The sequence below is a fragment of the Phymastichus coffea genome, unplaced genomic scaffold (genome assembly GCF_024137745.1).
Source record: "Phymastichus coffea isolate CEN01 unplaced genomic scaffold, Cenicafe_Pcof_1.1 PCOF00015, whole genome shotgun sequence".
Taxonomy (NCBI): domain Eukaryota; kingdom Metazoa; phylum Arthropoda; class Insecta; order Hymenoptera; family Eulophidae; genus Phymastichus; species Phymastichus coffea.
In genome coordinates, this window is record NW_026706826.1 from 2422472 (window position 1) to 2440470 (window position 17999).

The 17999-nt window shown below is 36.5% G+C and overlaps 1 protein-coding gene across 2 annotated transcripts in view; it reads right to left on the reverse strand.

Annotated features, from left to right (window-relative positions):
- LOC131675037 (ras GTPase-activating protein 1) overlaps nucleotides 1–17999 on the reverse strand; it is a 1462590-nt gene that overhangs the window by 301178 nt on the left and 1143413 nt on the right. The window lies entirely within an intron of this gene.

Consider the following 17999-nt stretch of genomic DNA (forward strand, 5'->3'; position numbering starts at 1 on the left):
TTTGAGAGATCATTGAGGTATTTTGACACTCGCTATTTATTTTTTAAAGATATCACTTGTTAAAGCTCTACTTTGTAAAATTATGCTATCACTGTCCGATTTGATCGTGAGAAAGAACTTTTCTCTGGTCGTGCTTGTCTTGAGGCGAAGGGTATCCGTGAATTGATAATTTGATCGTGAGATATGCATATTCATTGATAGATCTTTCGCGCGGGCGAGACTTTCTTGCAAACGCATTGTTGGAAAATGATCTCTATTCTTTGGTCGAAACTAATTAATTGTTTATCGATTCTCTTTTATGAAAGTTTCACTTTGCAAAATTTCGCGATCATTTGCTTATTTATTCGCGAGAAAGAAGTTCTCATCGGTTTTATCTGCGTTCGAGCAAGGTGTATTCGTGGACGCTTAGCTGAAAAGATCATTTATGTATTTTGGCACTCGCTAAAGTTTCACTACTCATTTATAATTCTCGCGCGCGCACATTAGTAATTGCTAAACTTTTAGACATACTTTTTAGAGAACCAAATAACCCGGGGCTCTGTAACTCCGAAGCATTCGTTTAGAGTAAGGAAAAGCTCTTGTACGCTAGCATAGAAAACATATAACTCGGGGCTCTCGAATCGATAGTTGTATAGCAACATTTATTCTGTGCTAGCGCATGTTTCGTGTATTCATGCGTTATAATCATGCATATATAATCATGTCTCAATAATATTATTCATCAATTCAAATAAACTTCATTTCCCATTTTTGCGATGATTCAACAAGTGGGAATCGCACATATATCTGTTTTCATTTTTTTATGAATAATTAGTTATCACCGGATTTAATTACTATTGAGATACCCATTTCAAATATATTTTGCCCAACAAATACAATATTCAAAATATTCGCCCGAAACGCAATTGTATAATCTGTATTAACTGGAGTACCCGGTTTTTCCGGGAATCCACAGATATCAACTTTTAATTGAACAATAATTTTCTCGTTTTCTCGTTTTGTGATTTCTCAGCAGTATCAGTACAATAATTAAATAATCAAAGGAGAAGCTCCACTTTGTGTATACGCGAAAGCTCTCGCAAGCACGTATATGAACGTCATCAGAAGTTCTAGCACATACACATCCATTTATACCTAAACGTATTTTATAGAAGCAGCATTCGATGACTCACGCAGCTAGCTTATAAATTTATTCGACGCGCTCCAAAATTAACCGCGCGAATAATTCGCCGGTATAACGCGTGCGCAAGAACGATCGATGATATAGTATACAGGCATAATATGTAAGGTGGTTGAACGTATAGGTTAACGATAAATATTTCGAATAGGTATGTTTTTTTCGGTGAACGATGATTTCTTGAAACTTGAAGGCTATCGATGCATTTTACCGCGCGTGGTTGACCAACGACAGCGTATGTTGTTTGCCTACGATGATTAATATCGTCTCATCTATTTTTGTACAGCTTATTTTCAATATGAGTCTGACGTTCCGAACATTGGTCGTGATCCCCTTATGATTTATAAAAGTTTCCAGCCCTCGGAAAGTCTCGGAACTACCCTGAATTAGTGGCTAACACAGCGTTTCGAGCATTAATCGCAGTTTTCTTCGCTCCAAAAGTCTTAATCAAATTAATATCGCGTTCTTATGATTTTTTCTTGTTGTTCGTTGTCCCTTTACGATATATAAATGTTTCGTTCCGAGCGATAATCGCAGTTTTCCTTGCTCCAAGAGTCTGTATCTAAACATTATCGCGTTCATATATTTTTTTCTTGTTGGTCGTCGTCTCCTTATGATATATAGAAATTTCTAGCCCTCGAAAATTATCAGAACTTATTTTTCATAATCATGAACGCAGCGTTTCGAGCGACAATCGCAGTTTCCTCTCTCCGAATGTCTGGGCCCAAAAAGTATCGCGTTCATATATTTTTTTCTTATTCGTCGTTGTTTCCATTCGATAAATAAAAATCAGCAACCCTCTGAAATTATCCGAACTACCATTAAGTAGCAATCAATGTAGCTTTTCGAGCGAAAATCGCAGTTTTCCTCGCTCCAAGAGTTTGATTCCAAAAATTATTGCGTTCATATGTTTTTATCTTGTTGGTCGTCGTTCTCTTACGACATATAGAAGTTTCCAGACCTCGGAAATTTTCAGAACTAATCTTAATAGCTTTCTTGAAGTGTGCTTTAAAATGAACTTTCATACGGTGAAATATTCTTTTCCCTTCAAAAGATACGGCGATTCGCGCTTTGTACCCCCATATTGATTAACAGTACCTTAGTTTTTCCTTGTTTGTCATGGTCACATTACGATATATAAAAGTTTCCAGCTCTCGGCAATTTCGGAACTACCCTTAATAGCAATTAACGCAGCGTGTTTAGCGATAATCGCAGTTTCCTCGCTCCAAGTGTCTGGGTCCAACAAATATCGCGTTCATTAATTTTTTTTTCAATTAATTATATTGCGCTTGATTTTTACTGGTATTATTTGGAGAAAGAATTACTATCGGTATTTTTCTGTGTGATGTATATTAAAGCATATTTGTATTGTGATTGATTTTCTAATGATAAGCAAGTTCTGTTCGTCCTTGTTGTATTATTTTTACTTTATATTAGTTTTATAACAATTCACTTTTCTTTCATAATTCATTAAGTACAATTTATAAATGCTATCATGTCTTAAGACTGTCTTAATGTTTTGAATTCTTTTTTCAAGCAAGTATGGGCAAAAAAGTATCAGATGATATAGATCATGTAGATAAGAATAATTCAAGAAAGTCAGCTAGAAAGAAAAAAATAACGTCGAACGATCTTTCGTCGAATGGTAAAAAGAAATTTCAACAGTTGATAAAACGATATCACAAAGGTCGTTCTGAGCAATCAAAACGTTGTAGTGAAATTTTGCATAAGCAAGGACAATCTAGTACTCGTAATTCAGAAAAGTCGCTGATTTTTGATCAAACTCATTCGCTTGATCAAGATCAATGCGTAAATTTATGTGTTCAATCGTTAATCAAAGATGAGAAGGAGATTCCAATAAGGCGAGTTAGATCATTTGCATTGTCGATAAAGTCTAGAGTAGGTAGAAAAGTATCAGATGATATAGATCATGTAGATAAGAATATTCTAAGGAAATCATTTAGAAAAAAATCATATTCGTCGAACGATTTTCTCGATCTTTCATCCACCGAAATTGATCCGTCAACTCACCTTGAATCATCTGAACGGTTGCCAAAGTCAAAAGTCAAGCAACGAGTAAACTTGAAAGAGAAATTATTAACTGTTGTTGATAATTTTGAAAATTACGATGACAGGTATTTGGAAAAAATTGGTAAAAAGAGATTTCAACAGTTAATAAAACGACATCACAACGTTCGTTCGAAGCCATCAAAACGTTGTAATAAAAGTGTGCTTAAGCAATTACAATCAGGAACTAGTAATTCAGGAAAGTCGCTGATTACTGATCAAACTCATGCGTTCAATCAAGATGCATGCGAAAATTTTTGTGATGAACCGTTAATCAAAATAGGGAAAGAGAATCTGTTAACGCGAGTGGTTCCATCTGAACTGTTTTGCAAGTCTCATGTCGACAAAAAAGTACCAGATGATATAAGTCATGTAGATAACAATATTCCAAAAAAATCATATTCGTCGAACGATCTTTCCGATCTTGCATCTACCAACGTTAATTCGTTAAAGCAACTTCAACCATCCAAACGTTTGAGAAAGTCGAAAGTTATGCAACGAGTAAACTTGAAAGAGAAATTATCAACTGTTGTTGCTAATTTTGAAAATTACGATGACAAGTATTTGGTAAAAATTGGTAAAAAGAGATTTCAACAGTTAATAAAACGACATCACAACGTTCGTTCGAAGCAATCAAAACGTTGCAGTGAAAGTGCGCTTAAGCAATTACAAACTGGAACTAGTAATTCAGGAAAGTCGCTGATTACTGATCAAACTCATGCGTTCGATCAAGATGCATGCAAAAATTTATGTGATGAACAGTTAATCAAAATAGGGAAAGTGAAGCAGTCATCAAAGACTGCTGTCGATAAAAAAGTCAAATTGAAATCATCAACTTTTATCAAAAATTCAGATGATGGGAATTTGAAAAAAGTTGGCAATAATAATGTGCGACAATTGGTAAAAAAAAACATGGCAATATTCGAAATAATCGAGTAAAACGTCAACCAGAAATGTGCAGTGTTAACAAAAAATTGACTAGGACAATCTCCTTTGAAACGACTTCGAAAAGTCATAATCTAACTGATCAGAATACAATTGATTATGCAGTAGAAAAAAGCGATGGTAATCAGCCTGATGACGGTAGTATGATTTGTTGTTCAGTCGCAAGTAAATGTAAAAAAAATACAGATAAATTGAGAAAAGAAAAATTAAGAATGAATGATTTATATCGATTCCTTGAAAATCTCCGTCATTCAATTTCTAGAAAGATCCTGAGCAATATTCATCGTAAGAGAAATTCATTGTTATTAAAATATTATCAAGAATGTGAAGATGGTCCTGATTCGTTATGTGTTTGTTGTGATAATTTGTTTTTTAAAAAGAGTTTGGTTGCATTTAATCGTGAGAAAATCATTAGTTGTGTCGAACAAAAAAATGTAGACGTCGATGCATTTATGAAAGCAATTTCGAATAATTCATCCGATTTAGTTTGCTCGACGTGCAAGAAATATATTTTCCAAGGAAAAATTCCTGCAATGTCTACCAATGAAAATAATTTGTCATTTCCAGTATTACCTAATTACATTCGTGATTTGTCCAATATTGAAGAAAGAATGGTGTCACCGTATCTCTGTTTTATGCAAATTATAGCTTTGCAACCATATGCTGTTCAATCCCAGTTATCATTGAAAGGGAGTATAATCAATATAGAAATTAATGTCAATGAAATGGTTCATGTCCTGCCACGAAAATTCAATGATTTATCAGTCATTCAAATAAAATTGAAACGGCATTTAGAGCATAAAAGTAACTATATGTATGAAACCATTCGTCCAGCAATCATATGTCAAGCTTTACGATTTCTACTTAGTTCTCTTCTTTACATCGAAAACAATATTCAAGTTGATCAAAGTTTTTTTACCAGATATGAAAATTCAATAGATGATCGAATCGAATTTATAGTTGATGAAAACGATATCAAGAACAGTGATAGGGATGATTTGTCATCATTACCGCAAGCAGAAATAGACGGATCAGTAAATAACAGTCAACCAATGTTGAATAGTGCAAAATCTTTGCTAACAGAAACTTTCGATTCAGATAATCATGATTGCAGCAATGATGAAGTTTTGATTGTTGATTATAATAAGTAATTAACAACCGATATTCAAATTATCGCACCTGGTCAACATAAAATTCCTTCTTCCTGGCACAATATGATGAACTTCGATGAATTATGTTTTCCCAATATTTTCGGTGGATATAAATATGATAAGAATAACATTTTGAGTTATACGCAACGAATCAAATCGGAAATAAGGCGAGCTGATCGACGATCATGTATTCCTCGACGATTATTATTTATGGCAAAGAAAAAATTGGAACTTTCTGTGAAATCATCGATGTATACTTGTTTGCGAAAAATCAATAAAAACCGAAAATTAACTTGTAAAAACATCAAGGAAAAAACGTTTATTGATGATATAATTAGACAAGATGAAGGATATAAATTTTTGAAAACTGTCAGATCATCACCAGCTTACTGGGAAGAAAGTAAAAAAAATGTGTTTGCATTAATTCGTCAGTTGGATACACCAAGTTTATTTTTGACATTATTTGCTACTGAAAATAAAGATTTTGTCCTACTCAAAATGTTACATAAAATTAAATTTAAAAAAAATATCAGTTACGAGAAAATCATTGATATGGATAAGTCTGCACGTGAGGAATATATTAGAAATGATCCAGTTACATGTGTTAGATATTTGCAAAACAAATTCATCAAAATAATCGAACTTCTACGTAATTCTGACGGTCCTTTCGGTGAACATCACGTTATCGATTATTATTATCGAGTTGAATTTCAGGGTCGTGGTACTCCTCATATTCATTCATTATTGTGGTGTAATAACGCCCCTATTTTTGTTCCTTATGATAAAGAATCGGAAAAAAATGTGATTCTATTTATTAAAAAGATTATCACTTGTTCCTTTGACAAATCGAATCCATTAATGATGTTTCAATTTCATAAACATACCTTCACTTGTAACAAAGGACGTAAAAATTTAAAAGATATTTGTCAATTCAATATTCCAGTTTTTGTTATGGATGAACGATGTTATTCTTTATCCCTTTGAGACACAAACCAAGGAACAACGATCTAAAAACAGTGATAATCTTTCTAAAATAAAATTATTGATGAATGAGTATTTCTCAGCAACAATTGAAGATACATTTGAAGAAACGTTAACGAAATTGAATATGTCAAAAATCGAGTACGTCAACGCTATTAGGTCGTCGCTTATCACTGAAAAAATTTTTTTAAAACGTTCCAGTCGTGAAGTTGGTCTGAATAACTATAATCAAATTATACTAGCTTTAATTATGTCTAACATGGATATTCAATTTGTCCTGAATCCATATAGCTGTGCTTCATATATGGTTAATTATCTAACCAAGATTGACGCTTGTGTTTCAAAATTATTAAGGGAAACTTGGAAAGATATCGATTCTGGTAATCTCACCATTGCTGAAAAATTACGCCAAATAGCTAATGTTTTCATCAATAGTAATATTATGTCAGTTCAAGAAGCAGTATATCATATACTATCTTTACCTTTGCAAAATAGTTCAAGAAAAACAGTATTCATTAATACAATGCCCAAAGAAAATCGTACTAGAATTATAAAAACGAAAAAAGAACTTTCACTATTGATAGACGATTCTGAAGATATTTTTGCTCCCAGTATCATTGACAAATACGAAAATCGATCTACTATACTTGAAAATGTTTGTTTAGCTGATTTTGTTGCAAAATTTAATACGCATGGTAATCAGAATCAATCAACTAATGATGATTATATGAATGAAGATGATATGCTTGATGGCAATGAATGTATGACATCTACTTTGCGAAAACGAACACAAGTGATTCGTTATCGTAATTATAAGTTGGAACAAGATTCGTTGAATTTCTATCGCGAACAAATTTTACTGTATGTACCATTTAGAAATGAAGATAAAGAAATTATTGCAGTTGATGTAGAGAAATCTTATGAGATTAACAGGTCCATTATTGAAATTAATCGCAAAACATACGTAAAAATTGATGATCATATAATCGAAAAGGCAAGTACAGTTGTAGAACAAACGATCGAGTCGGAGAGTATTATTACCCATGATCCTGAAGCTGATTTAACCGAAACTGATATTTTCTCAAAAAAACGGAAACCTGATAAGAAAACTGGAAAATCATATTGTCTTAAAGTGCCTAAAAAAATTGAAAAAATGTCAATTAACAATCTTATGTTACTACTTAATGATCAACAACGGATAATAGTTATGCATGTTTTAAATAGCTTCAAAACAAACAAGTTACCATTGAAGATATTTTTGAGTGGATCGGCAGGGGTCGGGAAACATTAGTGATTAATATATTGTACAATATTTTGAATGCATATTTCGACACGGTACCGGGTGAAAAGAACGATAATGTAAAAGTACTATTATGTGCATTTTCTGGTTTAGCTGCCTATTTAATAGATGGTATGACCTTACATTCAGCATTTTCACTTCCATTCAATCAACATGGACAAATTCCCGCATTATCGAATGAAATAGCCAATACTATTCGATGTAATTTAATTCACTTGAAATTATTGATTATCGATGAAATTTCAATGGTTGGTTGTAATATTTTGGCAAAAGTTGATTCAAGATTGAAACAGATTACAGGCAGAAATGAATCATTTGGAGGTATTAGTGTAATATTAGTGGGTGATTTAAATCAACTACCACCAGTACAAGATGGGATGATTTATAGTTCACCTAAGATATCTTTATTATCGAAGTTTGCTGGCAACGTTTTGTGGGATGAATTTCAGTTGTTTGAATTGACGCAAATAATGAGGCAAAAAGATGACATGGCATTCATTACAGCTTTAAATAATCTTGCTAATTGCTCGATGTCAGTAGAAGATATTCGATTACTTCAATCACGAATGATTGACGAAGCCCAAGTACCTAAATATGCTATCCGATTGTTCTATGAAAATGCAAAAGTTGATGCTTACAATATTAAAAAAATTAAAGCAACTCAAGGAGAAACATATTTTTCCAAGTGTCTCGACTACGTTTGTAATAGCGTCAATATGCAGAAAAAAGAAGCTATCATCGAATCATTGAAAAACAAAAAAAGGAAAGATACGGGTGGATTACTCCACACAGTTTTATTGAAAATCGGGATAAAGTATATGATTACAACAAATATTGATATTGACGATGGTTTAGTTAATGGAGCATGTGGTACTCTCTGTCACATTACTTTCGATGAAAATTCGTCGGAACCGGTTATCGTTTGGTTAGAATTTCATGACACAAAAATTGGAATGAAATCTCGATCTAAATATGCTTCTTATATAAAATTAAATAAGTTGAATGTGACTTGGGTACCTTTAAAAAAAATTGATGTTAGAATTACTAATAGAGGAAGCGTTGATTGTTTTCGTCAACAACTACCCATTGTTCCTGCTGAAGCTATGACCATTCATAAATCTCAAGGGCAAACTTATGATGCAGTATGCATTCATCTTGATGAGAAAAAAAAATTGAGTAAATCATTATTATACGTTGCATTGAGCAGGGTACGAAAAATCACTGATTTATTCATTGTAGGAACATTTAGTCCTTCGATAAACCAAGAAACAGAAAGTCATAAGAATCGTCGACAAACAGCTGATGGTAGCCAATTTGTATTATCGCCTCAAGAAGTTATGAAGAGCATGCGTTTAGCAAAAAAATTGCAGTTGGCTTATTCACTTGAAATAGCAGGTGAAAAAATAACAATAATTTACCAAAATGTGCGTTCGTTGAATAAAAATTTTAATAATATTTTATCGGACAATTGGTACAAACAAGCTGATTTATTGATCTTCGCAGAAACTGGCTGTTTATGTACTGATAGATTTCAAATTAATGGTTATAAAATCGCTTTTAGATTTGATAACAAGATTAATCGAAAACCACGCGGAATTATCTGTTTCGTCAAAGAGCATTTGATTTTGAAAGTCCTCAAACATTCTTTCCAAGATTTGAAAAATAAGCAATATAACGCTAGTTTGGATTTAGTATTATTACAAATTAATGATTATCAAATTTTGACTGGTTACAAGTCGCCGTCAATTAATGAAGATATTTTATTCACGGAGATGATGAAATTCAATATGAATGATTCAAGAAAAAATTTCATTTTTTTGGGTGACTTTAACAGTGACGTATTTAGAAAGGATAGTTCATTTGAAAATTGGTTGAATCAACAACACTATCAACGAGCGATAGAGCCAGGTATTTCAACGACTAATTTCAATACTCAGATAGATGTGATTTTTGTTAATAATAATGTGAAGTATTATCAAGCTGGTGTCTACGAAACATTTTTCTCTGATCATAAACCAATTTTTATCGGCGTTAATGAAAATGAATTATCTGTCAACAACAGTCAAAATTCCTCTGTAATTATCCCAACTGGAAAATTAATACCAACCGTCACTTTACCAACGGACGAAATATCATCATCTATGCGTTCTTCATTAATCGAAATACAAGAAAATAATTGTTATGCTACAAGAAATTCCGAGTTTTGTTATAGTGGATTAATTAATCGTGACGGTATCTCGTGTTATGCGATCTCAGCAATTTTGGCGCTTTTAAATTGCCATAATTTGAATAAACATTATGTGGCGCATCAAAATGATGTTTTCACACAGATAATGAATCGTTATAAAACAAGTCAATTAGACATTAGAGATATTCGTTGTTCCATAGGTTCAAAATATGCAGAGAATATTCAACAAGATGTTGCTGAATTTTTAACAGATTTTCATCCGTGTTCAATGCTTCTTCAAAAGGTGGCATTGCATAAATTAAAAATTATGAAAAAGTGTTACAATTGCAATCGAATTAATCACTCAGAACTTATTGATAATTTTATTGCGCCTTTAATATTACCATCAGTTATATCTATAAACTATAATGATGCTCATTCTTTGAATTGGCGGGATTTATTTGATATCAACTATTGCTCTGAAAAAAGAATAAATCAGCAATGTTCATTGTGTAACAACAAACTATCTGAAATAAATACCATCGATATTAGTGATGACAATGAACTGATCATTCTACAATTGATGAGTTTTATTTATTGTCATCAATCTAATTTGGTGCAAAAAATTCAAAATTTGGATGTGTATAATATCGATCAAGTGATCCCAATAGGCAATTTTCAATATAAAATTACTAGTATTATTGTGCATGAAGGCAACTTATCACATGAAGGTCATTATTACCTTTTGGTTAACAATGATGTAGATTGGATTAAAATTAATGATGCTACTGTAGATCGACAATTAATTAGTGGTGCTGTTAAAAATCCTTACGTGATAATACTGGAAAAAATCACATGAAGATAAAGCGGTTGATTAATGAAAATAGCGTAATGAAACTATAGCAATCAGAAATGCAACATGGAATACAGAAGTGATTAAAGACATATTTGCGCATTAATGAGTAAGCAGAAATGAAAAAGAAAGTAAATTGGCACGAAGAGTATTCTATTGTCGAAAATAAAAGGTATGCAACGAACATCGAAATGTCAAACACAAAATTGTTATGCTTCGTTTCCAAATACTATGATGATCGTATTAGTATCAAAAAAGTACAGATCAACGGCACGATCAGTATACAATTGACGGAGAAAATAAAGGAATTCATAATCACTAGTAAGATCGACTGAAAAAGCGTTCATGGAGCAGGAAGCGTTCAACGAATTTTAAGGCATTGATGATATCAGAAGAAATGATTACATTGCTCAACGGATTTTACGGCATTGATGATATCAGAAGTAATGATTACATGATAATCATGAAGAAGTTCATTTTCATTTATGAACGAGAAAAATCAGATTGGTACTGGAGCTTTTTCAAACGTAGTACATCAGAGATATCTCATTCAGATAGCGTATATTTCAGCATTACCTACTGAAGGTGGCAGGCCCCATCGAAGTGTCACCCTTACCGATCTGTGAACGTAGACTCTTGGGTAAAAATATACACTCTGGAGTTAACGACGCTTACGACACAGAAGCGGCGAGGCTATCGATACTGATTCACCCTGCAGTCATGATAGACTGGCAGAGAAAATTGGGTTCAATCTTATACTCCCTTAACCAAACAAAGGAAAAAAAATTGGTGTCGTGGTGAAGTCTGTTCAGAAGATAACCGGAAGATGCCAATAAAAGAAAACGACCGGACAATGCAGTAAGAGAAGACGAGACTGATCGTGAAACACTAATCACCGTATGATGGATGGGGAATGTACGGTAATGGCAGAGGCCAGAGAGCAGCCAATCGACTGGGCAACGGCCACCATCAAAGTAATGTCTAGCGACGGTGCCGGTGGTGGTTGATTTCACAGGGCCACTTGACAGAGGGAACTCTGTCTACGTCCATTAAAAAAAAAAATAAAAAATAAAAATTACCTTTCAACGGATTGGTTCATTTTTGATTACTCATTCACAAAATAACACTTTTGCAATTATCGACTATCAATCACCACGCTTTAACGATAATACTTTGTGTTACAGAATTGAAAAAAAATTTCGATGACTTCGTTTGTTAATTTGGCCAATTGATTATACGATTACAATATGAAGAATTGTTGTATTTATCATAAAGTATTTTTCGAATGCCCACACAATATCAAAAGGATTGATGCATACTCTCGACCGGCGTAGAAGCGGCTAGATGTATCACTAACCGCAGCGTGATCCGTGTAGAGGTGATCCATTCATTGTCCAAGTAACGACAAATTCACCGTTTGGTACAAAAAATTTATTCTTTATAAAGTGGAACAAAAATAAGAAATTCTGATAAGTTGATGAAAAATTATTATGATGTGAACAATAACGATCAGTTCAATCGTTTGCATTTTTAAATTCATATCCGATGAAAGATTAAATCCATTCAGTGAAGCAGATTACACGTATATTATATATTTTATATTTATGATTTCTTTACTTACTATTCAATAATTTGCTACAGAAGTCCATCGTGGATCACACTAATAACATTTTACTAATTATTCAACAATATTCTATAGCTATCCATCACGGGCCTTGTTTGAAGATTGATCGAGTGTGCTGCTTTTCATTCCTCAATCAACAATATTGATTGAATTGTCTTCATTGCGAAAGTAAATAATCTATCAAAAATTGTTTCACACTCAAAATGATAAAACGTACATGACGCTGTTTTTTTCGTTTGAAGTAACAAGTTACTAACTGGATGTGGCATTTCAACAAAACCTCAATTCCGATCAGCCGTTGGAGAACTTTCGATGACAAATCCGGATTGCAACATGAACCAGTCGCGGACCTGATGTGGTAATTTACTTTTGTGCGCTGCTTTTTATACTTCAATCGAACACATTAATTGAATTCTCCTTATGCGAAGTTTGAACGACCTAGCTTGAAAACCGACAAACCGCCGAAAGTATGAAAGTAGGCGAAAAAACGATGATACGGTAACAAAGCGAGTGACGCGATCTCGTGTTCTTGAAAACTAGAGGAAAAGAATCTTTTGGAAACACAGCGGGAACGCATCGTATGGAACTATTCCTCCGCTATAAATGACACGAACAAGTTTGATTTAATTTGTTGAAAAAAATAAAAACTAAAAAATTTCGTTTCTCGAATATCAATTACATGATTTTTAGATGATTTTCCGACTCGGAAGTGCAAAACTCGAGGTCGGAATTGAAGAATGAGACAACCAATTCAAGTTAAATGTGAGATGATCTGCCACTAGAATCCGACGTCATCTCGAAATCGCGGCGCACCTATCAAGTATACATGGAAGGGTCATATCATTAAAAACTTGAAATAGCGCTTCGACTAGAGAGCGAGCATTGTAGAGCAGTCCCAAAAATTTGTGCGATTGAAAGCGATAACGATCGAAAAACCAACGAAACCCCGACGGGATCTCGAACGTTCGTAAAAAAGCGAAATTTCGGTAATAAGTTTGTAATGCGGAAAAAAAATTATAGCGCGTGAATCGTTCGGCCGATCGTTGAGAAAAAAAAAGCCATGTATCTTGGTCGTGTCTCGTAAATGTGTGCAAAGTTTCAGGAACCTAGTCCGAAAACCGACGAAACGCCGAAGGGAACTCGAACGTTCGTAAAAAAGCGAAATTTCGGTATTAAGTTTGTAATGCGGAAAAAAAACTGTGGCGCACGGGCCGTTCGGCAGATCGATGAGAAAAAAAAAGCCATGTATCTTGGTCGTGTCTCGAAAATAAATGCAAAGTTTCAGGGACCTAGTCCGAAAACCGACGAAACGCCGAAGGGATCTCGAACGTTCGTAAAAAAGCGAAATTTCGGTAATAAGTTTGTAATGCGGAAAAAAAACTGTGGCGTGCGGACCGTTCAGCCGATCGATAAGAAAAAAAAAGCCATGTATCTCGGTCGTGTCTCGAAAATGTGTGCAAAGTTTCAGGGACCTAGTCCGAAAACCGACGAAACGCCGAAGGGATCTCGAACGTTCGTAAAAAAGCGAAATTTCGGTAATAAGTTTGTAATGCGGAAAAAAAACTGTAGCGCGCGGACCGTTCGGCCGATCGATGAGAAAAAAAAAGCCATGTATCTCGGTCGTGTCTCGAAAATGTGTGCAAAGTTTCAGGGACCTAGTCCGAAAACCGACGAAACGCCGAAGGGATCTCGAACGTTCGTAAAAAAGCGAAATTTCGGTAATAAGTTTGTAATGCGGAAAAAAAACTGTAGCGCGCGGACCGTTCGGCCGATCGATGAGAAAAAAAAAGCCATGTATCTCGGTCGTGTCTCGAAAATGTGTGCAAAGTTTCAGGGACCTAGTCCGAAAACCGACGAAACGCCGAAGGGATCTCGAACGTTCGTAAAAAAGCGAAATTTCGGTAATAAGTTTGTAATGCGGAAAAAAAACTGTAGCGCGCGGACCGTTCGGCCGATCGTTGAGAAAAAAAAAGCCATGTATCTCGGTCGTGTCTTGAAAATGTGTGCAAAGTTTCAGGGACCTAGTCCGAAAACCGACGAAACGCCGAAGGGATCTCGAATGTTCGTAAAAAAGCGAAATTTCGGTAATAAGTTTGTAATGCGGAAAAAAAACTGTAGCGCGCGGACCGTTCGGCCGATCGATGAGAAAAAAAGCCATGTATCTCGGTCGTGTCTCGAAAATGTGTGCAAAGTTTCAGGGACCTAGTCCGAAAACCGACGAAACGCCGAAGGGATCTCGAACGTTCGTAAAAAAGCGAAATTTCGGTAATAAGTTTGTAATGCGGAAAAAAAACTGTAGCGCGCGGACCGTTCGGCCGATCGATGAGAAAAAAAGCCATGTATCTCGGTCGTGTCTCGAAAATGTGTGCAAAGTTTCAGGGACCTAGTCCGAAAACCGACGAAACGCCGAAGGGATCTCGAACGTTCGTAAAAAAGCGAAATTTCGGTATTAAGTTTGTAATGCGGAAAAAAAACTGTGGCGCGCGGACCGTTCAGCCGATCGATGAGAAAAAAAAAGCCATGTATCTCGGTCGTGTCTCGAAAATGTGTGCAAAGTTTCAGGGACCTAGTCCGAAAACCGACGAAACGCCGAAGGGATCTCGAATGTTCGTAAAAAAGCGAAATTTCGGTAATAAGTTTGTAATGCGGAAAAAAAACTGTAGCGCGCGGACCGTTCGGCCGATCGATGAGAAAAAAAGCCATGTATCTCGGTCGTGTCTCGAAAATGTGTGCAAAGTTTCAGGGACCTAGTCCGAAAACCGACGAAACGCCGAAGGGATCTCGAACGTTCGTAAAAAAGCGAAATTTCGGTAATAAGTTTGTAATGCGGAAAAAAAACTGTAGCGCGCGGACCGTTCGGCCGATCGTTGAGAAAAAAAAAACCATGTATCTCGGTCGTGTCTCGAAAATGTGTGCAAAGTTTCAGGGACCTAGTCCGAAAACCGACGAAACGCCGAAGGGATCTCGAACGTTCGTAAAAAAGCGAAATTTCGGTAATAAGTTTGTAATGCGGAAAAAAAACTGTAGCGCGCGGACCGTTCGGCCGATCGATGAGAAAAAAAGCCATGTATCTCGGTCGTGTCTCGAAAATGTGTGCAAAGTTTCAGGGACCTAGTCCGAAAACCGACGAAACGCCGAAGGGATCTCGAACGTTCGTAAAAAAGCGAAATTTCGGTATTAAGTTTGTAATGCGGAAAAAAAACTGTGGCGCGCGGACCGTTCAGCCGATCGATGAGAAAAAAAAAGCCATGTATCTCGGTCGTGTCTCGAAAATGTGTGCAAAGTTTCAGGGACCTAGTCCGAAAACCGACGAAACGCCGAAGGGATTTCGAATGTTCGTAAAAAAGCGAAATTTCGGTAATAAGTTTGTAATGCGGAAAAAAAACTGTAGCGCGCGGACCGTTCGGCCGATCGATGAGAAAAAAAGCCATGTATCTCGGTCGTGTCTCGAAAATGTGTGCAAAGTTTCAGGGACCTAGTCCGAAAACCGACGAAACGCCGAAGGGATCTCGAACGTTCGTAAAAAAGCGAAATTTCGGTAATAAGTTTGTAATGCGGAAAAAAAACTGTAGCGCGCGGACCGTTCGGCCGATCGTTGAGAAAAAAAAAACCATGTATCTCGGTCGTGTCTCGAAAATGTGTGCAAAGTTTCAGGGACCTAGTCCGAAAACCGACGAAACGCCGAAGGGATCTCGAACGTTCGTAAAAAAGCGAAATTTCGGTAATAAGTTTGTAATGCGGAAAAAAAACTGTAGCGCGCGGACCGTTCGGCCGATCGATGAGAAAAAAAGCCATGTATCTCGGTCGTGTCTCGAAAATGTGTGCAAAGTTTCAGGGACCTAGTCCGAAAACCGACGAAACGCCGAAGGGATCTCGAACGTTCGTAAAAAAGCGAAATTTCGGTATTAAGTTTGTAATGCGGAAAAAAAACTGTGGCGCGCGGACCGTTCAGCCGATCGATGAGAAAAAAAAAGCCATGTATCTCGGTCGTGTCTCGAAAATGTGTGCAAAGTTTCAGGGACCTAGTCCGAAAACCGACGAAACGCCGAAGGGATCTCGAATGTTCGTAAAAAAGCGAAATTTCGGTAATAAGTTTGTAATGCGGAAAAAAAACTGTAGCGCGCGGACCGTTCGGCCGATCGATGAGAAAAAAAGCCATGTATCTCGGTCGTGTCTCGAAAATGTGTGCAAAGTTTCAGGGACCTAGTCCGAAAACCGACGAAACGCCGAAGGGATCTCGAACGTTCGTAAAAAAGCGAAATTTCGGTAATAAGTTTGTAATGCGGAAAAAAAACTGTAGCGCGCGGACCGTTCGGCCGATCGTTGAGAAAAAAAAAACCATGTATCTCGGTCGTGTCTCGAAAATGTGTGCAAAGTTTCAGGGACCTAGTCCGAAAACCGACGAAACGCCGAAGGGATCTCGAACGTTCGTAAAAAAGCGAAATTTCGGTAATAAGTTTGTAATGCGGAAAAAAAACTGTAGCGCGCGGACCGTTCGGCCGATCGATGAGAAAAAAAAGCCATGTATCTCGGTCGTGTCTCGAAAATGTGTGCAAAGTTTCAGGGACCTAGTCCGAAAACCGACGAAACGCCGAAGGGATCTCGAACGTTCGTAAAAAAGCGAAATTTCGGTATTAAGTTTGTAATGCGGAAAAAAAACTGTGGCGCGCGGACCGTTCAGCCGATCGATGAGAAAAAAAAAGCCATGTATCTCGGTCGTGTCTCGAAAATGTGTGCAAAGTTTCAGGGACCTAGTCCGAAAACCGACGAAACGCCGAAGGGATCTCGAACGTTCGTAAAAAAGCGAAATTTCGGTAATAAGTTTGTAATGCGGAAAAAAAACTGTAGCGCGCGGACCGTTCGGCCGATCGATGAGAAAAAAAAAGCCATGTATCTCGGTCGTGTCTCGAAAATGTGTGCAAAGTTTCAGGGACCTAGTCCGAAAACCGACGAAACGCCGAAGGGATCTCGAACGTTCGTAAAAAAGCGAAATTTCGGTATTAAGTTTGTAATGCGGAAAAAAAACTGTGGCGCGCGGACCGTTCAGCCGATCGATGAGAAAAAAAAAGCCATGTATCTCGGTCGTGTCTCGAAAATGTGTGCAAAGTTTCAGGGACCTAGTCCGAAAACCGACGAAACGCCGAAGGGATCTCGAATGTTCGTAAAAAAGCGAAATTTCGGTAATAAGTTTGTAATGCGGAAAAAAAACTGTAGCGCGCGGACCGTTCGGCCGATCGATGAGAAAAAAAGCCATGTATCTCGGTCGTGTCTCGAAAATGTGTGCAAAGTTTCAGGGACCTAGTCCGAAAACCGACGAAACGCCGAAGGGATCTCGAACGTTCGTAAAAAAGCGAAATTTCGGTAATAAGTTTGTAATGCGGAAAAAAAACTGTGGCGCGCGGACCGTTCAGCCGATCGATGAGAAAAAAAAAGCCATGTATCTCGGTCGTGTCTCGAAAATGTGTGCAAAGTTTCAGGGACCTAGTCCGAAAACCGACGAAACGCCGAAGGGATCTCGAACGTTCGTAAAAAAGCGAAATTTCGGCATTAAGTTTGTAATGCGGAAAAAAAATGTAGCGCGCGGACCGTTCGGCCGATCGATGAGAAAAAAAAAGCCATGTATCTCGGTCGTGTCTCGAAAATGTGTGCAAAGTTTCAGGGACCTAGTCCGAAAACCGACGAAACGCCGAAGGGATCTCGAACGTAACGCCGAAGGGATCTCGAAAATTTGAAA